The sequence below is a fragment of the Coloeus monedula genome (genome assembly GCF_965178545.1).
Source record: "Coloeus monedula genome assembly, chromosome: 30".
In the NCBI taxonomy this organism is placed as follows: domain Eukaryota; kingdom Metazoa; phylum Chordata; class Aves; order Passeriformes; family Corvidae; genus Coloeus; species Coloeus monedula.
In genome coordinates this window covers 1,271,376-1,293,792 of record NC_138810.1, presented here as the reverse complement: position 1 = coordinate 1,293,792, position 22,417 = coordinate 1,271,376, and the positions used below count along the sequence as shown (strand labels likewise).

Sequence of the window (22,417 nt, the reverse complement as noted above, 5' to 3'; positions counted from 1 at the left end):
GAGGGAGGAGAGGGATTTTAGCCCTTCTTGCTCCTGGATTCCCTGGAAAAACCCAACAAAAATCCTGAGCTTGGAGAAGACCCTTTTGTGTCCCAGGGAAATGTGGGGAGCTTTGTTTCCAGCTTTGCCACGATCCCGTGTCCCTCTCCCAGCCCTGGCTCCCTCATGGGAATGTTTGAGCCTCCCTGGAGCTGGGAGAAGGGATCTGGGTCATCCGGAACAAGGACACAATTCCTTGTGGGGCTCTGGGGGAGCTGGGCCCATCCCAGGGCAGGTTGTGCCTCTCCCAGCCCAGGGGGGATAAACCCTGGCTGGAGCCGCAGCTCTGTGGAGCTGGGGCCAGAGGCTTTGGGGTCACTTGGGAATGCTGATTCCTCTGGGATGGGGTGAATCCTCGACGGATTCTGCCACTGCCTCTCACCCAGCCCCCCACGGCCCAGCACCCCCCACCTGGTCTGTTCTGAGCCAGTTTGGGGAGAAGGTGCCACCGATTGTCATCCTTTGGGTGGCTTTGGGACACTTGGGCAGGAACTGTGTGGTTTTGGGTACTTGTGGGGGGAATTGTGGTCTCTGCACGTTACCAGGGATTCCCAAGGGCTCCAGTGCTGCTCCTTGAATTTTTGGGTGCCAGGACCTGGGAAGGGAGGTTGATCTGGGGGGCTGCAGGTGACACCCCTGAAGGACAGGGCCACCCTGAGGGACCTGCGCAGGTGACACCGAGCTGAGGGTCAGGGACACCCCTGAAGGACGGGGCCATCCCGAGGGACCGGGACAAGCTGGAGCAGGGCCCTGTGGGGACCTCCCGAGGTTTAACAGGGCCGAGGGCAGGGGCTGCTCCTGGGCCGGGGCAGCCCCCGGGATGGATCCAGGGGGATGAGCAGATGGAGCAGCCCTGGGAGAAGGAGCTGGGGGTGCCGGGGCTGAGAGCTGGGCCTGCCCCAGCCCAGAGACCCCCGAGCCTGGGCTGAGCCCCAGCGTGGGCAGGGGGGAGGGGGGGTTCTGCCCCTCTGCCCCTGTGCTCAGGTGAGACCCCACCTGCAGAGCTGCCCCAGCCCTGGGGCCCAGCACAGGGAGGAGCTGGAGCTGCTGCAGAGATCCAGAGGAGGCCCGGGAGCTGCTCCAGGGCTGGAGCCCCTCTGGAGCCAGGCTGGGAGAGCTGGGGGTGCTCACCTCACTCTGGGGAGAGCTCAGAGCCCCTTGCAGGGCCTAAAGGGGCTCCAGGAGAGCTGGGGAGGGACTGGGGACAAGGGATGGAGGGACAGGACCCAGGGAATGGCTTCCTGAGGGCAGAGATGGATGGGATATTGGGAACCCTGCTCCAAGGTTGACTCAGGGAATTGTTAAAGATCATCAAGTCCTGGCTGACACTTTCATCTGATGCTTCAAAGGAATGAAATGGCCTGAAAGCAGCAGGGCCTGGGCTCAGCTCCCCTGAGCAGGGGAGAGTGAGGTGGGAGAGGGGGAAACTCCCATCCTGGGAAGCCTGATTGGCTGGGTGAGGTTATAAAGGGCAGCACCGCAAGGAGAGGACCTTTCCCAGCCTCTTGCTGGAGATGGTGGGATCTGGTGCTCTTCTCCTCCTCCTGGGAACTGGTGAGTGGGATGGGATGGGATGGGATGGGGTGGGGTGGGGTGGGATGGGATGGGGGTTGGGATGCCTTTGTTGGGGGATCACCCCAATGAGCTGAGCAGGACCGGGTCAGGTCCTGGGACAAGGAGCTGCCTCCCCTCCCTCCCACCTCATTGCAATCCCTGCTCTTGTGGGAATGGAAGGACAAGGGAACTACACCGAAGGATCTGGTTTTAATGGGAGTGACGAGGGATTTTCGCCTTTCTTTCTACTGGATTCCCCAGAAGAAATAACAAAAATCTTGAGCATGGAAAAGACCCTTTTGTGTCTCCATGCAATGGGAAATGTGGGGCTTTGTTCCCAGCACTGCCATGAGCCACAGTTCTTCCTGGACACCCTTCCCGTGGGAGCTGCTGCTGCTCCTGCTGCTCAGATTCCACTGCTCCAAACCCAGCCCTGCTGGTCCAGTGGGAATTTCTGGGTGCTGATCCTGGGGCACTTCCAAATCCAAATTCCAAACCTTTGGGACGTAGGAGAGACCTCGCTGGGAGTGGAAAGTGGCTGCAAAAGGCAGAGAAAAGGAATCCAGCTTAGGAAATTCCTTGGAGAAGAGGCGGATTTTGGTAGGTGAATCCTCCAGCTTACAGGTGTTGATGGGAATGCACCTTCCCCAAGGAGCAGTGGGAACAGGGTCCCGTTATTGTCTGCAAATTCCAACCCCTTTGGCCTCCAGTGGGAGCCTGATCCTGTATTGCACTGTCGGGACAGTGGGATTGGCTCCTGGGGTGCGATTGCAGCTCTGTTGGGCTGCATGGGATGAGCTGACCTGTGCAGGACTGCCTGGTGGATTCACAGCTCTGGGACCGCTCTGTGCAGGAGTTTTCCCTCCCAGCCCACGGAACGGAAGCAGCTGAGGAGTCCTGGAGTCCTGTCCCCCGTCTGCTCTCTGCGCCCTCCAGCAGCTCCCTGAAGGTGACAATCTCCATGGCCAGGGCCAGCTTGAGGTTCCTCAGCTCCCGGAACTCACAGAGCTGCAGAGCCAGGTCAGCCTCGGCCTTTTCCAGAGCCGCTTCCAGCTGGGAGAGTTTGTCCTTTGCATCCATGACGGTGCTTTCCCCCAACTGCTCCGTGTTGGCCGCGGCGGCCCCAAGCTCGGCACTCTGCATGGAATGGGACACGGCCGGTCCTGGCCATCAGGGATGGCAGGAGTGGGGCTGTCTCAGCCCTGGGTGCAGCAGCAGCTCCTGAAGAGCCTTTACAAGTTGCTCCAGCACCAGGAGTGATGGCTGTGGAATTCTCAGGAGCAGCAATTCCCACACATGGCTGTGCTCACCTGGCCCTTGGTGATCCTGATTTCTCCCTCCAGTCTCTGGACCATCTGTGCCAGCTCAGCTGTCCTGGATTTCACCTCTCTCAAGCTCTCCATGTTTCTGCCTGTGACGACTGAGCTCCTCCAACTCAAATCACGATCATGGAATGGTTTGGGTTGGAAGCTCATCCTGTCCCCCCCCTGCCATGGCAGGGGCACCTCCCACTGTCCCAGGCTGCTCCAAGCCCGTCCAGCCTGGTCTTGGGCACTGCCAGGGATCCAGGGGCAGCCACAGCTGCTCTGGGAAATCCATTCCAGGGTCATACCACCCTCACAGGGAGGAATTCCTGCCCAATATCCCATCTAAATCTTCCCTCCCTCTGCTTAAGGCTGTTCTTTGTCTCATGGACAAAACAGCTCAAAAGGTGCTGTTGCACAGCCCAAAAGACATCTTGAGTTAAACCAGAGCAGATCAGGGAGGATGGGGGTGTTTCTGTGGGGTTGAAATTGTTCTGAGGAGAGCTGGGCCCCACCCCACCCTTTCCAGGTGTTCTCACCTTGTTTTCCTGCCGGGCCAGGGCTCGTGCCCAGCTCCTGCAGGCGATGTCCCTGTGCCGAGCCCTCATGTCCTCGATGGTTCCATCCAGGTGTGGATCTCGGCTGTTGCCCCTCTGCAGGACCACAGACGTGTCTGGGATCTGGGCCTGCAGCCGGTGGAGCTCCTGGTGGGGACATGGGCTGCTCCTGCCGCGCACCCAGTCCAGCCCCAAACTGGTGCCTCCCCCACCATCCAGCCAGGTCCCTCTTTGCAGTGATGGTTTCACAATGAATCACCCATGAGCCCTGGGTCACGCCCTGTTCCCCCGGGATAACCTGCTTCTAAATCCAGCTGGGAAATGGGAATTACTGCTGGAGCCCTGGCAAAGCCGCTCACCTCTTTGTAGAACATTCTCAGGAATTCACCCTCTTCTTTCAGCCTTCCCCCCTTGGCTTCCAGCCTGGCTTTGTCCAAGAGAACTCTCTCTGTGTCCTGGAGACACACTGGGGATGGAAAGAGGAATTCTGGAGGGAGAGCAGACTCAGGGCTGCCCTCAGGGTTGGTGCCGTGACCACGCTCCAGCTCCTGGGATTTGGGGTCTAGAGTTTGAGCAAACCCAGCTTCTGCTTGTACTTGTTTCCTGTGCTGCCTCGGGGAAAGAAGCCACCACAACCACCCAAAAACCCAAACCAGGAGGGGAAAGTTCAGCCAGTGAGTCCCTCGCTCACCTTCCACAGGACAAGTAGCTCCTCCTGGGCATGTGTCCGCAGGCTCTGCTCATCCCTGGACCTGTGTGGGAAAATGGGAGGTTTTGCTGGAGTTCAGCACAATTCCCTCTTTCTCTGAGTTCCTTCAGGCCACAAGTGAAACAAATGAAGCTGATTTTTTTCCCTCTCCCCAGACGGTGTTTTGGGATACTTTGCTCGTTTTGTAGTTCATGGGAAAACAAATGTGTTTTCAGAGAGGTTTCTGCAGCAGAACTGCTTTTGTGAGACCTCAAATAGCTGCTGAACACTTGGAAATCTGAATTTCTGAGTCAGGAAGGTGAGAAAGCAAATGTGGAACAGGGATATTCTGCTTCCTCCATGTATCTGTAAATGTGGATGTTGCTTTCTGTACTGAGATCCTGGGATATCTTTCCATCTTCACTCCACTGTGGAATTTACTGGAGGTGAATCTACTTCATCTCCACCTACAAGTTCTCTGGGAACCATTTACCACCCTAAAAATCCTGTGTTTCTGCCTGTTAACAAATTTCAAGCAACATTTTGAGCCCTGAACTTGCATTTTTCCGGTTTTTACTCACATTTTCCTGTTGATTTCCAAACCCTGCTTTGCTGCTCTCAGGCCTGTTTGTAACTGGGCTCTGCTGTTCCTGAGGGCTCCCAGTTTCTCCCTCAAATTCCAGATACAAGCCCTGAGCATGCCCTCGATGCTGCTCTCACTGTGACTCTGCAGGAAGCTCCACCTGGTCTCCAGCACCTACTTCTGCTGCTCCAGGATCCAAACCTGAATCCCAGAAAGGAAACTGGGAAATGGGATGAGGATTGTGAAGATGATGGTGAAGGGTCTGGAGGACCCACATGAGGAGCAGCTGAGGTCACTTGGTTTGCCCAGCTGGGGAAGAAGAGACTGAGGGGAGACTCATCGGGCACAGTGGCTTCATCCCAAGGGACAGCTCCCATCTCTGCTCCAGGGACCAGGGACAGGACCCAGGGAGCGGCTGGAGCTGTGCCAGGGGAGGGTCAGCCTGGAGATCAGGGCTGTTGGGCACTGAACAGGCTCCCCAGGGAATGGGCACAGCCCCGAGGCTGCCACAGCTCGAGGAATGTCTGGACAATGCCCTTGGGCATGGAGTGGGATTTTGGGGTGTCTGTGCAGGGCCAGGGGTTGGACTGGATGGTCCCTGTGGGTCCTTTCCCAGGTATCCCATGGTGAAGTGCTTGTGGAAGCCAGTGCTGATGCCCCAGCAGTGGGACACGTTCCTGCTCTTGGCACACCTGGCAGCGTTTCCCAATTCAGCAGCTTTTGTTTGGGGGCACCTGTGTGGAAATGCACAAAAAAGCAAAGAAATTCCTGAAACCAGCTCTGCAACAAATTTGGGCTGTGCAGAGAGGGCTGAGAGGGGACTGGAGGGCGGCTGGAACTGGTTTTGGCTTGTTCCCTGCCGCAGTCAGGCCCAGAGGTCAGAACAGCTCTGCTTGGACACCGAGGCCTCGTAAACCCCAAGGTTCTCCCTGGCAGCTTGTGCAAGTTCCCTCGATGTCTCTAATGAGTTGTTCTGCCAGGATTCCGTGCCCTTTCCGTGCCCTTCCCATGCCCAGCTCTTCCCTTGGACTCCAGACCCTGGAAAGTGGAGCTGGGGGGATTCAGCTCACCTGGCCAGTGAGGGAAGGAATTCATTGTTGGGGGTCTTGAGCTGCTCCTTCTCTTGGTACTTCACCGTCTGCACACCGGGATCGAGCTCCGGCCAGAGCAGCTGCTCTGGGGCCGTGCAGGGGGCGATTGTTAGAGAGGATGAAAGTTGGGTAAGAAAGTTTCACAGATATGTAGGTGTTACAGTGGGGATACTGCAGCACAGCGTATCAGACAGCGAGGCCCGTGGAAAAGAAATAGATATGGACCGATTCTTGATGGATGTTTCAGAGATGTTTATTTCCCCAGCTGCATGACCGGGATCTGCCGAGGAACTGCGGCAATCATGGGACCCGAGGGTCCTTCCCGCACAGGGGAACACAAAACAACCCATGGGGAACGAGGCTGACCAGGGCCAGGGAAAACCCGGGTCTCCCCCCCAGGGCCCCTCTCCCAGGACCCCACGGCAGGGGGAAGGGACCCCGACATTTCACCCGTTTATTTTTTACAAAAAGAGATTTAAAACTTAACATTGAAAACAACTGGATAAACATAACAAGAACAGTTTCAAAACAAAACAAGCCACCCTCCTGAGTCTTTAAATGTCCAGACAGATCCTCTGGAACATCTTAAGGCTGACAGAAGGGAGACAGAACTCTCTGAGCATGCTTTGTGGGGAAACTGGGGCAGGAGAGGGTTTAATTTCTTCCCTCCCCCTTTTCATCCCCCACTCAGCATTGGAAAGGGATTTTTGGGGAAACAATTGGCAAAGACATGGTTTTGTGAGGGAAACCATGGGTGAAAAAATGGATTGGGAATACACTGGGGTTAATAGGATATAGGATAAAGGGGAAAGGTGGGATTAGGAAAGGGAGACTGTAGGGGAGATACTGTCTAACATGACTGCGATTTTTAGCATATATACTGCCTTTTACAGAAATACCATCAGGCCCAGTGACCTCTACTGCTTGTAACCCTCTTCTACCTTGCACAAATTTGAACTCTACCACTTCTCCATCTCCTAAACTTGGGACGTATTTTTCAGGGTTATTCTTTTTAATGGCAGTTCTATGAATTAATATGTCTTCTTGGTTGTCACATCTCGTTATAACACCATAATTTTGTTTAACATTATACCATTTTACTATTCCTAAAACCTTAGCTACGATGATCTTTTCCTTTTTCCGAGTGGCTGCTGTTTTCTGTCTCGCTGCATTTTCGCTTTCTCTTTCACTCACTCCCCTGTTGGAGCTGCCAGGGTTGTCAGTGCTGCCAGGGCTGTCGGGGCTGCTGGTGCCTGCGCGCTCTTCCCGGGGTCGCATTCGGGGCCGCGCGGGCCAGGCTGGGCTGCGCCTCTCAGCTCCCCGCGCGCCGCCGCCGCCTCTGCTCTCAGCTGCGCTGCCGCTGCCTGGGGCTGCGCCCGCGTCTCAGCCGGGCCCCCGAGCGACGGCCCCCCCGTGCCCTGCTCCAGCGCGCGTCTCGGCCGGGCGCGGCTCCGCTCCACCGCCACCGCCAGCCGCTGCCCGCGCGCTGTTCCTCTCACGGGGCTCGCTCCACCACGCGCTGCACGGGGCCGGGCGGGCACCGCCGCACCTCGCTCTGCCGCCGACACTGCGGCTCGCGTCGCTCCTCCCACGCGCGGGAACTGCCTCGCTGCTGCTCGCAGAGCGCTCAGTCCACGTGGCCTGGGTTGCACGGACTCTGAGGCACACTTCCCTTTGCCAAGACACAGCTGATATTGCTCAACAGTCTCGGTAATTAAATAATATTCATGAAAATATTCTTCCATCGGCATATATTTTGACTCAAAAATTAACTGGGTCCAAATGGTGTTCCAAAAGTCTTTGGTAAGAATCAAATCCCAAGAAACGTAGAAAAAGTTCTTAAACAACCATGCCAGGAAGTGTTTCAGTTCCTTTTGAGCTTGAATTAAGCTAAAATTTACAAATCGTTGTTCAAGAATCTTTTCAAGTTTAAGATAAATGTCCATATGCGGCTCTGAGAGCCAAGAGTCTTTCCACAGTTCCTCCATAGTTTAGAGATGGAACAGCAAAATACAAACAAGAAGAGAAATCCAGAGTTTACTCACAAATCAGTTGCTGTTCTTAGAGACGGGATCATTCTGCTCACATAATCCACCATTTGTTACAGTGTGGGGATTGCTGCAACGTGTATCAAACCAGGAGTCCTGTGGAAAAGAAATAGATACGGACCGATTCTTGATAGATGTTTCAGAGAGATGTTTATTTTCCCAGCCGCATGCCCGGGCTCTGCTGAGGAACTGCGGCAATCACGGGACCTGAGGGTCCTTGGCCGCGCAGGGGAACACAAAACAACCAATGGGGAACGAGGCTGACCAGGGGCAGGGAAATCCTGTGCCTCCCCCCCAGGGCCTCTCTCCCAGGACCACACGGCCGGGGGGAAGGGACCCCGACATGTAAGCTTGGCATAAAGATCTCTGAATGTAGAAACTGAGGATGAGATAGAAATGAAAGCAAGTTTTGATATAGAGTAAAAGATGTTTTGCTGAACCAGTGAGCACTGAATAGCTGAGAAGTCAAAGGTCGGAGATGAGTTGGAAGGAGATTTTTATGATTAGGACAAAGGTATGTGACTAAAATACATGTTTTTCACCAGGTAAATAAGTCTCAAGAAGAGCATAAGTAAGTAGAAAACATGTTTTCACCAAAAAGAGAGATATCGCAGGCAAACAAGAAATGTCGATGCAGCAAGAAGAAAAGAGGTTTTAGAATTTTCCACTGTAAGCTTAAATCGTAACTTACTTACTCCTGTGATTGGATAATAATGACTATAATATGGTGATGGTAGTAGCTATGATAGGCTATAGGCAAATGTAAAGGTATTGTGTGTGGTGCTTATTGGTTGTTACGTATTAAGATACTCTGCAAAGAAAAGTATCTGATGCTTTGTAACTTGAACAGCAAGCGGCTTCAGGTATGCCTACAGCTGGAGCTGGCAGCTGTAGGGCTGGCTCTGGATACCCACTCCCTGAGCTGCTGTAACTTCACCTATGCAATAAACAGCTTTCAAGAGAGCTGCCTGAAGTCCAGACATCCTTCGTGAGCCTTTCTCCTATAGCGATGGTGATGGGGCGATGGTGATGGGGGCGATGGTGATGGGGTGATGGTGATGGGGATGATGGTGATGGGGATGATGATGATGGGGACAATGGTGCAGGGCTGTGAGGCTCCGCCCAGCCTGGAACCGAAGCTGGCACTGCTGTAACCGAACCCTGCTCTGGCTGCACCAAAACCATGTCCACGTCTTGGAGAAGGACAACTTCCACCAGCCCTTCTGGGCCCGGACCGTGGACCATCACAGCTTCTGCTGCTGGAACAGCCCAGAGCACGCCAGGGACACAGGGCAGTGCTGAAGGCGCACCAGTTCCTGGGAAGAGCTACAGAGGAAGAGACAAAATTCCCTTTGGCATGGCCGGAGCTGGTGCAGTAGGAGCAGCAGGACATGGTGAGTGCTGGGAGAGGGGTTGGTGCTGGCAGCAGAGTCCTGGGTGCAGTTCTCTCTGCAGGGCACCTTTCCCTTTTATTTGTGTGGAAAACAGGGCGAGGCTGAATGAAACTTCCACAAAATGTTTGTGATGCAAAGAATGGGGACTAATTAACATTTATTGTGCTTGGCAGCCAGAGCAGCACCTGGCCTGTCCCATTCAGGTTTGAGGAACGCTTTAAAGTCACAGGGGCCATAGTTAGGCCTTGTGTCAGGACAACAAAAATTAGGGAATTTGGGTCAGGTGAATTATTTTCAGGTGAAAATTCCCCTTTTTTACTGGTTGGGTAAACTGAAATTGAGACTTTGAAGGTGTAAAATGCTTTTTATCCAAGGAGATCCTAATTTTTTGCTGATCCCTCTGCTTTCGAGAGAGATTTGAAGGAGAGAGTGACTCAACCTACTGGTTAATAAAACTCTCAGCAATAAATGGGAATTTCCTGGGAATTAAGAAAGTCTGACTGGCAGGTTAAGGGTAAATGACCATTTTGTTGTTGGTTCTACCTAGAAAAACGTAGAACGCTGTGTTTTAATGCTGGGAAACATCTGCAGGGCCAAATCTATTTTGCAAGATGGTTTTCCTGCAAGTTGCTGATCGGGGTGTTTTCCAACACGTTCATTAATTTGAGGAAATTGCTAATTAGTTGAAACCGAAACCAATGCCTGGAACATTGGTGGCTTTTTCTGGGCCCTCATTGGCCAAATCCTTGGAAAAGCAGCATCTCCTTGTCCCTCACTTGAAGGTTGGTCCCACCTGATTTGGGGCAGGGCCTTCCCCTCTTCCCTTTTGCCCTCATCGTGGTGTTGGGATTGGGTTCTTCCTGCTGCTCCTGCGCGTGTTGGGTCCCTGGAAGGACCAGATGGCGTTGGGGCCATGTCCCTGCGTGGAAGGGTGGTGTTTTGTAGGGAAAGGTGAAGTTTCAGATGAAGGGTTTGGTTTTGTTCCACATGTTTCTTTCCTCTTCCCTGTCCCATGGTTGGTTGGGATTGGAGCCACAATCCCCAGCTTTGTTGGAGGTATTTGGGAGCTCTTGGATGCTCCGGCTCCAGGGCTCTTGGACATGCTGAGGGGATCTGGGCAGGAGAAGATCCTGAGCTAACCTTATGGTTCTCCTCAATCCTCGTGTTGCTCCAGACTTTGGTTGTGTTTTGGGGCTCTGGCTGCAGCTCCTTTCTCCACATTTTCATTCTCAGGAACTCCTGCTTTGGATGAGCCAACCAACACAGCCATGCCTGGGAATGGTTTGGGGCAGGAATCCCAGGGAGGGGTTGTGGGAGGAGGGGTCTGCAGAGGTCTGATCCCAGAGGAGAAGGGGGCAGTGGGTGAAGCTGCAGCTTCTCCAATGCAACAGGGAAATGTGTTGGAAATGTTGTCGAATAGACTCCAAAGAAACCCCGCCCAAACCTGAAATGTTTTGAGTGAGTAAAGCCAAATAGAATTGTGGAATCATGGAATGGTTTGGGTTAGGAGGGACCTTAAAGCTCATCTTGTTCCACCCCTGCCATGGGCACCTTCCACTATCCCAGCTTACTCCAGGCCCCATCCAACCTGGCCTTGGACACTTCCAGGGATGGGGAATGTTCCAATTCATCTTGGCTGGGGTGGCGAAGGTGCTGGACACAGCTGTGGCTGAGCCTGCAGTTGGATGAGACCTGAGGCTGCACAAAACCTCATCTTCATTCATGGGAGGTCTCCCATTTGGGGAAAACCCTGGGGATTTAGGATCTTGTGATTGGAGAGGCATTTTGGTCCTCAAATGCCTGGATTAAATGCTGGAAAGTGCTTTGGAAAATGCTTTGGAAAGTGTCACACCCTGGGACGTGGGGTGTCGGTGGGATTTGCTGCAGCTCCGGAGGTGATGGTCTCTGCTGTGCCCTCACTGATGTTACAGCTGGTGGTAGCTCAGCCATTGGCCCTTTACTCGGTGCTCAGGTTACTCACAAGCCTGAGAGGGGCAGCTCAACCCAATCCCATCAGAACTGCCTTTATTGTTCCCGTGCTCTGGAAGAGGTTTGGAAAACCACAACTTGGGCTTGCGATGGACACCTCAGTGTCCTGAGTCATCCTTCCCTGGGCTTCGGTGGTTCCCTGTTCTGGGCAGTCTCTGGATCACCTCCGCAGTTCAGTCTTTGAGCTCAAGGAGCTGCCAGCATTCCAGTGGTTTCTCTCAGTTCCTCACATCGAGGAGAGCAGGAACATGAGGAATACAAACAGTGAGGAGATGAGTCACTGATCAAACCTTCAGGGGGATTTTGGGGCTGCAGTCCCGGATCTGGAGCTTTAAGGCCAAACCTTTGTTTCTGGGGACACGAGTGACTCAGCAGCAGCAAGGAGTGGACAGAGGATGTGTTGCACACAGGGAAACCTGGCAGGGGCTGGGAAAACCAACCTTTAAAAAGCCTTTTTAACACAGATCTGGAAATCTGAAGAATGGAGCCCCAGGCATCTCTCTTCCCCATCAGGACGGAACAGATTCTTTGGGATCTTGCCCAAACAGCGCAGGAGTAACACCTTTGAAATCCAGAGCAATCGACTGATGTGCGCTTGGAACACCAAAAACCTCTGGGATTTAGTGATGGGTTGTGGGAGCCCAATTCCACAGAGGCCCTGGCAGGGAGGAAAAGCAAAGGAAAAGCTGCTACCACTTTACCGAGACTCTTCAGTGCCCTTGGATGAGGCACTCCACCTTGGCTTTCAGCTCAGCTTTGCTCACGGAGGCACAACCCATGTCCTGGAGCGTGTAAAGGATTTGGGAAATGGAAGAGAAAAGTGTTTAATGCCAGCAGATAATGAGGTTACAAACTCCCAGGGCTGCTCTCTTCAAGGACACACATTTTCCTACGCTATTAAAGCCTTTTACTCCCTTATCCTCTCAGGAAGATGACGAATGTCACTGGACACAGAGAGGAGAAGGAAGGGTTTGGGCCAGCTGGGGTGTCCAAACATCCTAAATGAACACACTCGGCTAAATTTGATCCATTGAAGGTGGGATTCTACTCTAATTAAAATCTGCCCAAAAGTTGGCCTTTAGGTCCCTCTAGAGTCTCTGGAGAGGGAGAGGCCTCACCTTCCTTCTGACAACATTGGCTGCTGTTCTCCATAAAAGCCTGGAATAAATGTTATGTTTGGTTTAAAGAGCTCAGAGCACAACAAACTCCTCCTCTGCACAGGCCTGGGGCGGGGGGGCTGCTCCTCATGGCTGTGAGAGGAGGAGAAAACATCACTTTGCTCCTCATCATTCAGCTTAAACATAGGCACATGGTGGGATCCTTGGGACTGTCCTGGGCAGGGCCAGGAGCTGGACCAGATGATCCTTTGGGTCCCTTCCAGCTCAGGATATTCCATGATTAAACAGGAACATTAATCTAATCCCCCCTTCCACCTCCAAGTGCCCAACCCCAGCAGCTGCTGATGGAAGTCACCCACGAGCACCTGGAGCAGATCCTGATCCTTGTGCAGCCTTTGCCATCCCAAAATCAGCTGAGATCCGTTCCATAGAATGACACCTCTCATCACCTGCAGAAGTGTCTTCCACGGGGAATTGCTGCCAGGAAAACCAGACCTGGGCGTTCTTTCAGCTGGAATTGTTGGGCAAATCCCTGTGAGTTTGGACTGCGCATGTATTTATTTTTCAGTGGAAGAGGTGGGTTCAGAGGGACAAAAATGCAGGAAAGGCAGGTAAATCTTTCCTGCAGAAATGAAATAGGTGATTTTCAGTCCCACCCTTGCTGGAATATCAACAGGGCTCTGTGCCATGGGTGGGAACACTCTTAATTCCTTTGGCTGCAATGGGATAAGGCTTAGCCCTGGAAATCCCTCTTCTAAAGGTGCTTTTATGTGATTTTCTTGGCATTCCCATGGCCTGGGAATGTGTTCTGCTCCATGGAGGAGAAGTTCCTGCACGCAGCCCCAAAAGGCACTGATGTTTTAGGGTGAAGCTGTGTGGGAGTTCTGAGAGTTGAGCACGTTTTTTGGGATCCAGCCTAAAAGGAGCTCAGAGAGCTCAGCATTTTCCTGGTTGGGCCCTGGGTGCCTGGGAGAGTTGGCATCTCCTGGGAAGTGGAAGGAGCGGGGTTGGCTCGTTGTCTCCGGGTGTTTAATTGTGGAGCTGGGCTGATCTCGGCACCTCCAGCCGGGCTGACCCAGCCCAAACCTTGGCTCAGGAACTTCTCCCTGCCCTGGAATCACATCCTTGGTAACTCCTGGCCTGGTGGCTCTGCCAGCCGCTCCAGAGAGGGGATGGAGATAAAGCCCAACTGCTTTCCTTCGTCTGGAATGAGCCTTTCCAAAAGTTTAGCTCTGATCCATGGGATCCATCTTCCTTGGTTTTAAACCCCCTTGGAGCATTCCTGCCGTTCTGGCATCTCCAGATGGAGATCTGACATCTCCAGCCTGAAGCGCTCTCAGTCCACAACAGAGGGAGATACTTCTGGGGAACAACTTTTGATCCCAAACTGTCTTTCTGCTCTTTGGCTGGTTGGGGTGGTGGTGTTTCTGGCCAGGCGAAAGCAGCCCCATCGTCTGGGCTCTGTGGCTGTTAAACGTGGAAAACCTGCCAAGGTGCTGCTTTGGGATCCCTCTCCCGATGCTCCAGTGTTCCCCCTCCTCTCAGGACACAGACAGGGAGGAGCAGGGGATGGGAAGGCTCTGAGCAACAGCCGGTGACAAGACCAAATCTTCTAAAATGACTCTAAAATGACACTTGTAGGGGGATTCCGTGGTGGCACAGAAACCCCACACTGCTCGTGGTTTGATTGCAGTTTATTGAAGAAATTTCATAAAATCCATATAGAAAGTTCAGCAGGAGCAGAAAATGGGAGGAACGAGCTGGTTAAATTTTGGCACGGAATTTCCCAACCCTCTTCTTTGCCTCCCTCCACTTCCCATAAAAAGTGAAGGAAAAAGAAAAAAAAAAGACAGAAGCTAAACCAGAGATGTTTTTCCAAGTTATGTAAAATTTATGGTTGTGTTCAACAATTGTTGTTCCTTCTTTCTTTTTTTCCCCCGCTGGGTTTCTAACCCGTCTCCAGCTTCTGGGAAGGGGAATGATTTTTCTGCTGGGACACCTGTGGGTCACATGGGCTTTGGGCTTGAAATTATCCCTTCTGGGTGGGTGAGGAACGAATTGGACATTAGAGAGAGCCCTTTCACCTACGGAAAATTAAGGCTGAATTTTCAGATGTAGGTCGAGCAGGAGAGCCCTGGAGTGAGCCGGCAACGCCAGAGGAACTGGGGAATGGAGAAACTGCCCGTGGGAAGACGTTTTGTTTTCAATTCCTTAGGAATGTGGGGAGTGAGGGAGGGGTAGTGGGGAGGGAGCACCACGGGCTCAACTCTCCCGGAGCAGGTGAAGGAACAGGCTCTGCTTCCACGGACCAGAGGTAAACCGAATTCTTGCCCCTCCTCTGGATTGGCACCGGGGCACTGGGAAGGTGCTAGCTGAGCCCTGACGTTAATGAGACTCGTTAATGAGACAGCTGATTAATCACTGACAAGCTGCACTGGCCAGCTGGGGGAGGGATCGCTCCCAAGCCGAGAAATAGCGCTGGGAAGGTTTTCCCTTAATGGCAAAGTGGCAAGCGGGGATTTTGAGATGATTCCAGGCTTTGTGCTGGCAGGTGACGGCGCTGCTCGCCCTCCCCCGCTCCAGGTGAGTGGCTCAGCTCCGGTGGCTCTTCAGGGTGGTGCTTTTCGGCACAAACCTCACGCTGGAGCTGCTTCCTGCTCCGGAGCCGAATCCCCCGGCCCGGCAGCTGGAGCCGGCGCCGCTTCTCCCCGGTCCAAGCCTGTTGTTGAAAGCCGAGCCCAGCCCCAGCGTGTTCCCACCTCTGCAGCTGCTCCCAGATGAGACCACGGCTGCGAAGGGCAAGCAGGGGCACTGGGTTTGTTTGAAAGAGCACAAAGGAACTTCAAGCTTTAGTTTCACACATTCCAGTTATTTCTCGGACGGTCTGTCACTGCCTGGATTTCACACATCTTATTCTCCAGCCTTTCTTCCTGGCCTCAGACATCGGAGTCTCCCAAGGGACAATCTCAATGTACAAATCCCTTCAAATCAAGATCAAGGAAAATGTGCCTCAGGCTCTTTGGTGTCCCTAGTCCCACCTAAAGGGCTGGAAAAATTAGGCAGCAAAACCTAATTATATTAATTTTTGTGCCAATAACTACAAGCTGCATCTTCCTTGTCTTATCCTCAATTCCAGGTACAATCGAGGAATCACTTCGTATACTGTTTGTGAGATGAACTACTTACAAATATTCATGGCACCAAGGCCTTCTCCAGCCAGCCTGGAAGAAAGAGAGGATGGAGGGAGAAGTCAGGGCTCATTATTTAGGATAATTTCAAGCAAGATTTTGGCATCAGGGACCTTGGAAAACAGACCCAAGGGGGGCTGGGTCTGATGGGGAGCATCCAAGAGGATTTGGAATGCCCCCTGTAACTGTGTAGGATGGGGGTGAGTTTTCTCTGCAAGATTTGGTGGCACTTTCAGTTCCTTGCAAGGCAAAGGTGAGAACATTTCTGGATTTGGACATGATTTGGTTTGCAGGGGGAGCTCCCACGTGCTCTCCTCGCCCTCCAGCAGCTTCCTGTAGGTCGCGATCTCGATGTCCAGGGCCAGCTTGACGTTCATGAGCTCCTGGTATTCCCGGAGCTGCCGGGCCATGTCGGCCTTGGCTTTCTGCAGAGCTGTCTCCAGTTCCTCCAGCTTGGCCCTGGCGTCCTTGAGGGCCAACTCCCCATGCTGCTCCACGTCAGGGGTGGCCGTCTGCAGCCCGGCCACCTACGGGGACAGGAACAAGTCCAGTGATCATGTGGTGGGTTTGGATACCGATTCCCAGGCTCCCTCCAGCCAGGGGTGGAGACGGGAGTGCCCCACGTTTGGGGAGGTCCTGTACCTGTACCTGTTTCTTCACGCTGTCCATGTCCGAGTGGAGCCGCTGGACCAGGCAGTTCATCTCTGAGATCTCCACCCTCGTGTTCTGGAGGTCATCCCTGTGCCGGCCGGCTGAGAGCTGCAGCTCCTTGTACTGGGTGGGCGGGGAGGTGGCTTACGGGGACAGGCAGAGACTGACCCTGCTCTGATCCTCTCTTGACCAGGACCACACTCATCCCCTTGAGCTTCAGCGCATTTCCTTCCTCCTTCTGTCTCCTTCTGCTCCTCCATCTCTCGTTATCAAAGCAGCATTTTCACATGGAATTGTGAAGGACCACGGATTCGTTAAGGTTGGCAATCAAGTCTAACTGCCAAACATCTCCAAGGAACTATTTGAACTCCTCTCAAATCCACTTCATTTTACACCTTTTCCCCCTGTTCTCGCTGTTTGTTCTCTCCAGTATAAATCACCCTCTGGGAAATGCTCAACAAAAATCTCATGCTTGTTTTCACCTCCTCACATTCTTCTGGTACCAGGACTCGGCCTCGGTGCGGCTCCGGTTGGCGATGTCCTCGTACCGTGCCTTCACCTCGGCGACGATGCTGTCCAGGTCCAGGTTCCGGTTGTTGTCCATGGTCAGGATGACAGAGGTGTCAGAGATCTGGGAGTGCAGCTGGGACAGCTCCTGTAAGTCAAACAAATTCATTTTCTGTCCCAAATGCTTTGCTGTTTGTTTGTCCTGGACCAAGGTGTAGAAGAGGGTTGGGGAGGAGCTGCAGCACTGACTGGCTCTCTGGACACCAGGAAAATGGGGGAATAGCAGACTGGGAAATTTGGGATACTCTTACTGCTCCGTAGAGGGCTCACAGGAAGTTTGTCTCCTCTGCCAGGGCATCCACCTTGGTCCCCAGATCCACCTTGTTCACTCAGGCAGCATCTGCATCCTGGAACGGTGACAACAGAGGTTGGACCAGGCCTTCTCTGGGTCCTTGGATGAAGTCTTTGTATTTAACACAAACCTTTGGATTTTCAGATTAAATTAAGAACTGAAATTCCATATTAAACCAGAAATGGAGGATTTCTTGATCTCTGTGCCTTTAAACAGAGCCAAGAGCGAACTGATTTCTCCCCTCCACCTTTTTTTGGGAGGGGAGGAGGGAGGGTGTCCATGGATCCAAGCACTGAATTTCCCTTTCCTTGCCAGGGCACAGACAGATATTTTGCATGATACTTGAAGCAGCAGAAGCTTCTTATTGTCTCCTGCAGGTGGGACCAGGGAGCTGTGGGGGTCGGGGACGGACACAGACAGGCTGAGGACAAAGGTCTGGTGAAGCGACAAGGTCTGGATGACCCAGAGCTGATCTGGAGGACCAGGACACCCCTGAGTTTGGGATGAGGGACCTGAAACAAGGAGGAATTATGGCCCAGCACTGCCCCACTGGCACAGCCGGGCGTTTCTGCTTTCTGGGATGACTCCACCTGTCTCGGTGCTCTGGGCCCGGCATTGCTGGGTACAAAGGGTGATTTGAATGCGGTTTGCCTTTCCAAAGCTGTCCCTGCTTTGGTGGCGGTGCCTTCTCACCTTTTTGAGCACGACAAAGTTGTTCTCTGCTGTTGTGCGCTTGTTGATCTCCTCCTCTCACCTGTGGGGAGGGAGAGCTCAGAATCCCTTCACAGCCTCCCCCAGGGGCCGTGCAAACCCCCTCTTCACACGAGGAGAGACCAAAGGGTCTCTTCCTGGGGGCGTTTACCACCAATCCACAGATTTTTGGAGGGAACAGCGCTGGACCAGAGTCCTTGGTGGAGCTTTATTGTTTCTACTTCTATGTCACTGATCATGATGGACAAGGCAGCACCCCTGGGGAGGAGGCATCTAGAAAAGCTGCAGGCCCTCATTAAAGGCACCTTTTGTCCCATGAATGGGAGCCTGGTGCTCCCGAAACGTTCTGGGTGGAGCCGGGGGTGAGCTCATCGCCACACCTGGTTAGTCAGGAGAGCCGGGATCCCGCCGCGGCTCCCGCGGGATGGCCGGGGAGGAGGGCGGGGTGGCCTGGGCAGGGAGAGCCAAGGCTGCGCTCTTGGGAAAGGTCAAAACCCAGCGGGAGCCTGGACTGATGCCCAGCTCCCATGGAATGATTAAATGGGGGAGATGAAAGAGAGAAAGAGAGGAGTTCAAAGGAAGGAGTCCGTGCAGGTAATAAACCATCAGCCTCTCCTGGCCCTTTCATGGGGGAAGATTTATTCCCATCAGGAATATCCATCCCTGAAAATCATTTCCATTAAGCAGAGCCCCAGCTTTGCAGCAGTTTGTGGGTCTTGAAGCTCTTGGCCACGTGGAAGAGGAAATGAAATGCCTGTTGTTCAGATGCTGGATTAATGTTTGGCCCAGAGGAATCAGAGGTTTGGGTTGGAAGGGACCCTAAAGATCATCTCATTCCAATTCCCATATTAGGAAGAAAATCTGTGAGCCAAGAAGTTTAAAATAGATAAAGGTGGGAAGGACAAATTCCTAGGAAGTGGGGCAGGAGCCTGATGTCCTTTTGTAGGTGTAGATGCAAGAGGGTGGTCCCTGCCCAGCAACGTGTGTGACGTCATTGATCTTTCCCCCCAAATCCCCTGATCCCGAAGGAATATTTGCCACTTCCTCAGGCACAAGCAGAGCTCTAAAGTCTAAGCTGCTTCTTTGACGTGGCCTTTGACTGTCCAGGGATTTCGTGTGAGCGCTGATTTCCTTTCCCAAGGCAGTCAAGGATGTTCTGATGCTGCTTTGGGGCTGGAGGGAACTGTTCCTGTTGGGAAAGGTGGCACAGAGTGTCAGGCATGTGATCTCCTGGGGAAGGCAGAGCAGAGGGTTCTGGCAGGGTGCGTGTGCCCTTGCTGGGAGCTGCGGTGAGCACCTCTCTCCCACCTCTCGTTTTTCTGGTTCCCCATTGACAATTTAAGCTCCTCATTTATTCCCATCCTTTCCCAGTGGATCCCTCGTGGCCATGGGAGCAGACACAAGTACTGGATGGATGTTTTCCCCAAGTGCAAAGAGCAGAGGAGAGAGGGAGCTCCTGCTCCCAGCAGCCCAAAGAGTTGCTGAGCTGAAACTCTCGCTCAGGCGACTTTCCCTGGGGTGGGAGGTAACTCCTCGCTTTCCAAAGTGCTCAAACTCTCCAATACATTGAACGAATTCTGATTTAAGCTAAAAAAGGAGGGATTTAGATGGGATATGGGGAAGGAATTCCTCCCTGTGAGGGTGGGGAGGGCCTGGAATGGATTTCCCAGAGCAGCTGTGGCTGCCCCTGGATCCCTGGCAGTGCCCAAGGCCAGGCTGGACATTGGGGCTTGGAGCAGCCTGGGGCAGTGGGAGGTGCCCCTGCCCTGGCAGGGGTGGGAGGGGATGATCTTTAATGTCCCTTCCCATCCAAACCTTTCCATGATTCTGAGGTCACATTTTTTGGGCTGTCTTCGGCCTTTTCACTGACACAGGAAGAACAGAGTGAAGGAAAACTGGAGTTTTTCTGGGGGTTGCCTACCTGACCTTGAAGTCCTGCATGGCCTCGAGCTCGGAGCTGAGCTGCAGCCTCTCCCCGCCTCACATTGCTGATGTACAGCTCAAACATGGGCTCCAGGTTATTCTGCACCATTTTCTGGTCTTTCAAGAGGCTCCATTTGGTCTCCAGAACTTTGTTTTGTTGATCCAGGAACCGCACCTGAAACCCATCAGAACAATATAAATAATTCAGCATCCTCAACTCAAAACTTGCCTTGCTTTTCATGGAATGGAGGTTTAATATGGCAGGGGTTGTAAATATTTTCTGTAATTTAAAGCATGATTAGATGGGTGTGTCACCAAAAGATCATTGGTAGGAAGATTCGGGAGCCAGGGGAAATATTCAACTGCAAGGAAACCTGGAGAAATAATTTGCTCCGCATCCAGGTTGTCAAAAAGAGCTGTAGGGACAGTCTGGATATGGAATAAAATCCTGAACAAAACCCTTTACCCTGCTTTAATGATTAAGAATTAAATTTCTAACATTTAGAACTCCCTGACCCCATCTCCAGGCAATGCCAGAGCTGGAGGAGCAGAACGTGCCTCACCTTGTCGAGGAAGGAGGCAAATTTGTTGTTGAGGGATTTGATCTGGTCCTTCTCCTCCTGCTGCACCTGCTGCATGTTGGGGTCAACCTCCAGTTCAGGGGCACCAAGAGGCGCTGGTTGACCTTGACCTCTTGGATCCCTCCAGGGCTGCATCCAAGCCCTGCTCCTCCAGCTCTGCCTCCTGCCCTTGGGCTGTGTCCTGGTCTGGCAGCCCAGGGCCCTCTGCTCACGGCCATCCTCGTGCTCGCCCCGAGGTTGTGAAGGCTCCTCCTGCTGAAGGCTCCAGTGGCCCTTCCCACACCTCCAGCAGTGCCGTGGGACACGGACGCACAGCCGAAGCTGCTGCGCTGGGCGGGCGTGGTGGAGGGAGCAGCACCCAGCTCCAAGAGACCCAACACCGGAAGAGGACAATGAGGTGAGGTGGAAGAGGAGCAGGAATCTTCGGGAGTTGGGATCAGTGATGCCATGAAGATTTTTGCCTTTTCTTTTATACCCCTGTTATACCTTTTTTACAACTTCTGTATTCTCAGTGCTTTTTGCCTCCATTCTTGGACTTGTTTGTCAAGCTAAGAGACTCAACATTTTGGAAGCTTTGTAGCCACGGATCAGTGTGGCCCAGAGCCCAAGGTCCTCTCCAGAACACATTCTGTAAACCAAGATAGAACCATCCAGGGGAAGGTTCCTTGGGGAGGGAGGGGCTCACTTGAGCCTCTCACTGGGGAATCTTTGATAGATCTGCTAATTAGTAAAACTTATAATGTTATACCCAATGTTGGGGGGACACACTCGGCGGGGTGCATCTCAATGCGCATGACCTGGACGTGTGCACCTAAGGATCCTTAAAATAAATACCAAGGTAAAATCCCTTTTCCCCTTCTAATCGTGTATGACTCTTGATTTTAAGACCAAGAAAAGGCATCATCAGGAGTCCCCTCAGCCTTTTATTCTTTTGGAGAGCTGGGCTTGACCACAGCTCAAGGGAGTGAGCTCATGGGTTCGGTATCTGGCACCCAGCCACCCCCACCCACTCCAATGCCGCGGGTTGGCAGCGACAGCTCGTAAAACTTTCTAACCTGTGTTTTCTAAGCTGTTTTTCAAAGAGGAGATTACTGGTGGGGCCAAAAAAAAAAAAAAAATCCATTTCCATCCACAAGTTGCCTTTGGGTTTGGTTTTAGCTTGGTTAAAGTGGTTCCTGTTCAGTTTAAAGCTGATGAGACCGAAGTTGCTGCCAGAGGGAATCCAGAGGTGGGGAAAATGCCAGTTCGATGTGCTTTGCTAAAGAAAGAAACCTGACTGCCCCCAGATTTCCAGTCATGGTGGGGTAGTGACAACCTCTGCTGATCCAGGCAAGAAGTTCCTGTCTTGGTCTGCACTCCTGAGCTTTGCAGGCAGAACTTCACCTGCACTGAGGTGCTGCTGGTAAAGGTGGGGATTTGGGACACACCAGCGCCTTTCTGGGAGCCCGGGTGCTTTGACGCAAAATGATGAGAATTCTGAAAGTCCAGGGTCCCCTGAGAGAAAACAGCCTGAGGTGTGAAAGTCCTGCTCATCAGATGAGTCACAGAACGCCCTGGGCTGGAAGGCACCCACAGGTACCATCGAGTCCAACCCCTGGCCCTGCACAGACACCCCAAAATCCCACCCTGTGCCCAAGGGCATTGTCCAAACGCTCCAGGAGCCCTGGCAGCCTCGGGGCCGTGCCCATTCCCTGGGGAGCCTGGACAGTGCCCAGCACCCTCTGGGACAGAACCTTTCCCTGATCCCCAGCCTGAGCCTGCCCTGGCACAGCCCCAGCCACTCCCTGGGTCCTGTCCCTGGTCCCCAGAGCAGAGATCTCAGAGATGCCCCTCAGGATGAAGCTGCAGCCCCTGAGGAGTCTCCCCTCAGTCTCCTCTTTTCCAAGGTGGACAAACCAAGCGCCCTCAGCTGCTCCTTGTGGGTCCCCTGCAGACCCTTCCCCATCCCTGTAGCTCTGGATGGAGCCTTGATGCTGGACAGCACTGAAATAACAAAGCAAACTCCAGCTCTGCTGCTGCCAGTGGGATGTGGACCAGAGAGGCTGGAGAAAGATGGGGAGGTGCTGAAGAGGATGACCCACTTCCTTTCCAGTGCCCTGAGGGTCTTTCACTGTCTCACAGCCTCCTCTGGGGACACTA

The 22,417-nt window shown here is 53.1% G+C and overlaps 1 pseudogene across 1 annotated transcript; it reads right to left on the bottom strand.

The window, feature by feature from the left end:
* Positions 1 to 14,957: 14,957 nt before the first annotated feature.
* LOC309583381 (keratin, type II cytoskeletal 75-like) lies at positions 14,958 to 20,496 on the bottom strand (annotated as a pseudogene). Its single transcript has 9 exons — positions 20,261 to 20,496; positions 19,696 to 19,872; positions 17,757 to 17,817; positions 17,023 to 17,118; positions 16,695 to 16,859; positions 16,202 to 16,327; positions 15,860 to 16,080; positions 15,552 to 15,586; positions 14,958 to 15,154 (listed from the first exon to the last, which is right to left on the bottom strand). The product of its transcript is annotated as a keratin, type II cytoskeletal 75-like (transcript).
* Between the last annotated feature and the right edge of the window lie 1,921 nt (positions 20,497 to 22,417).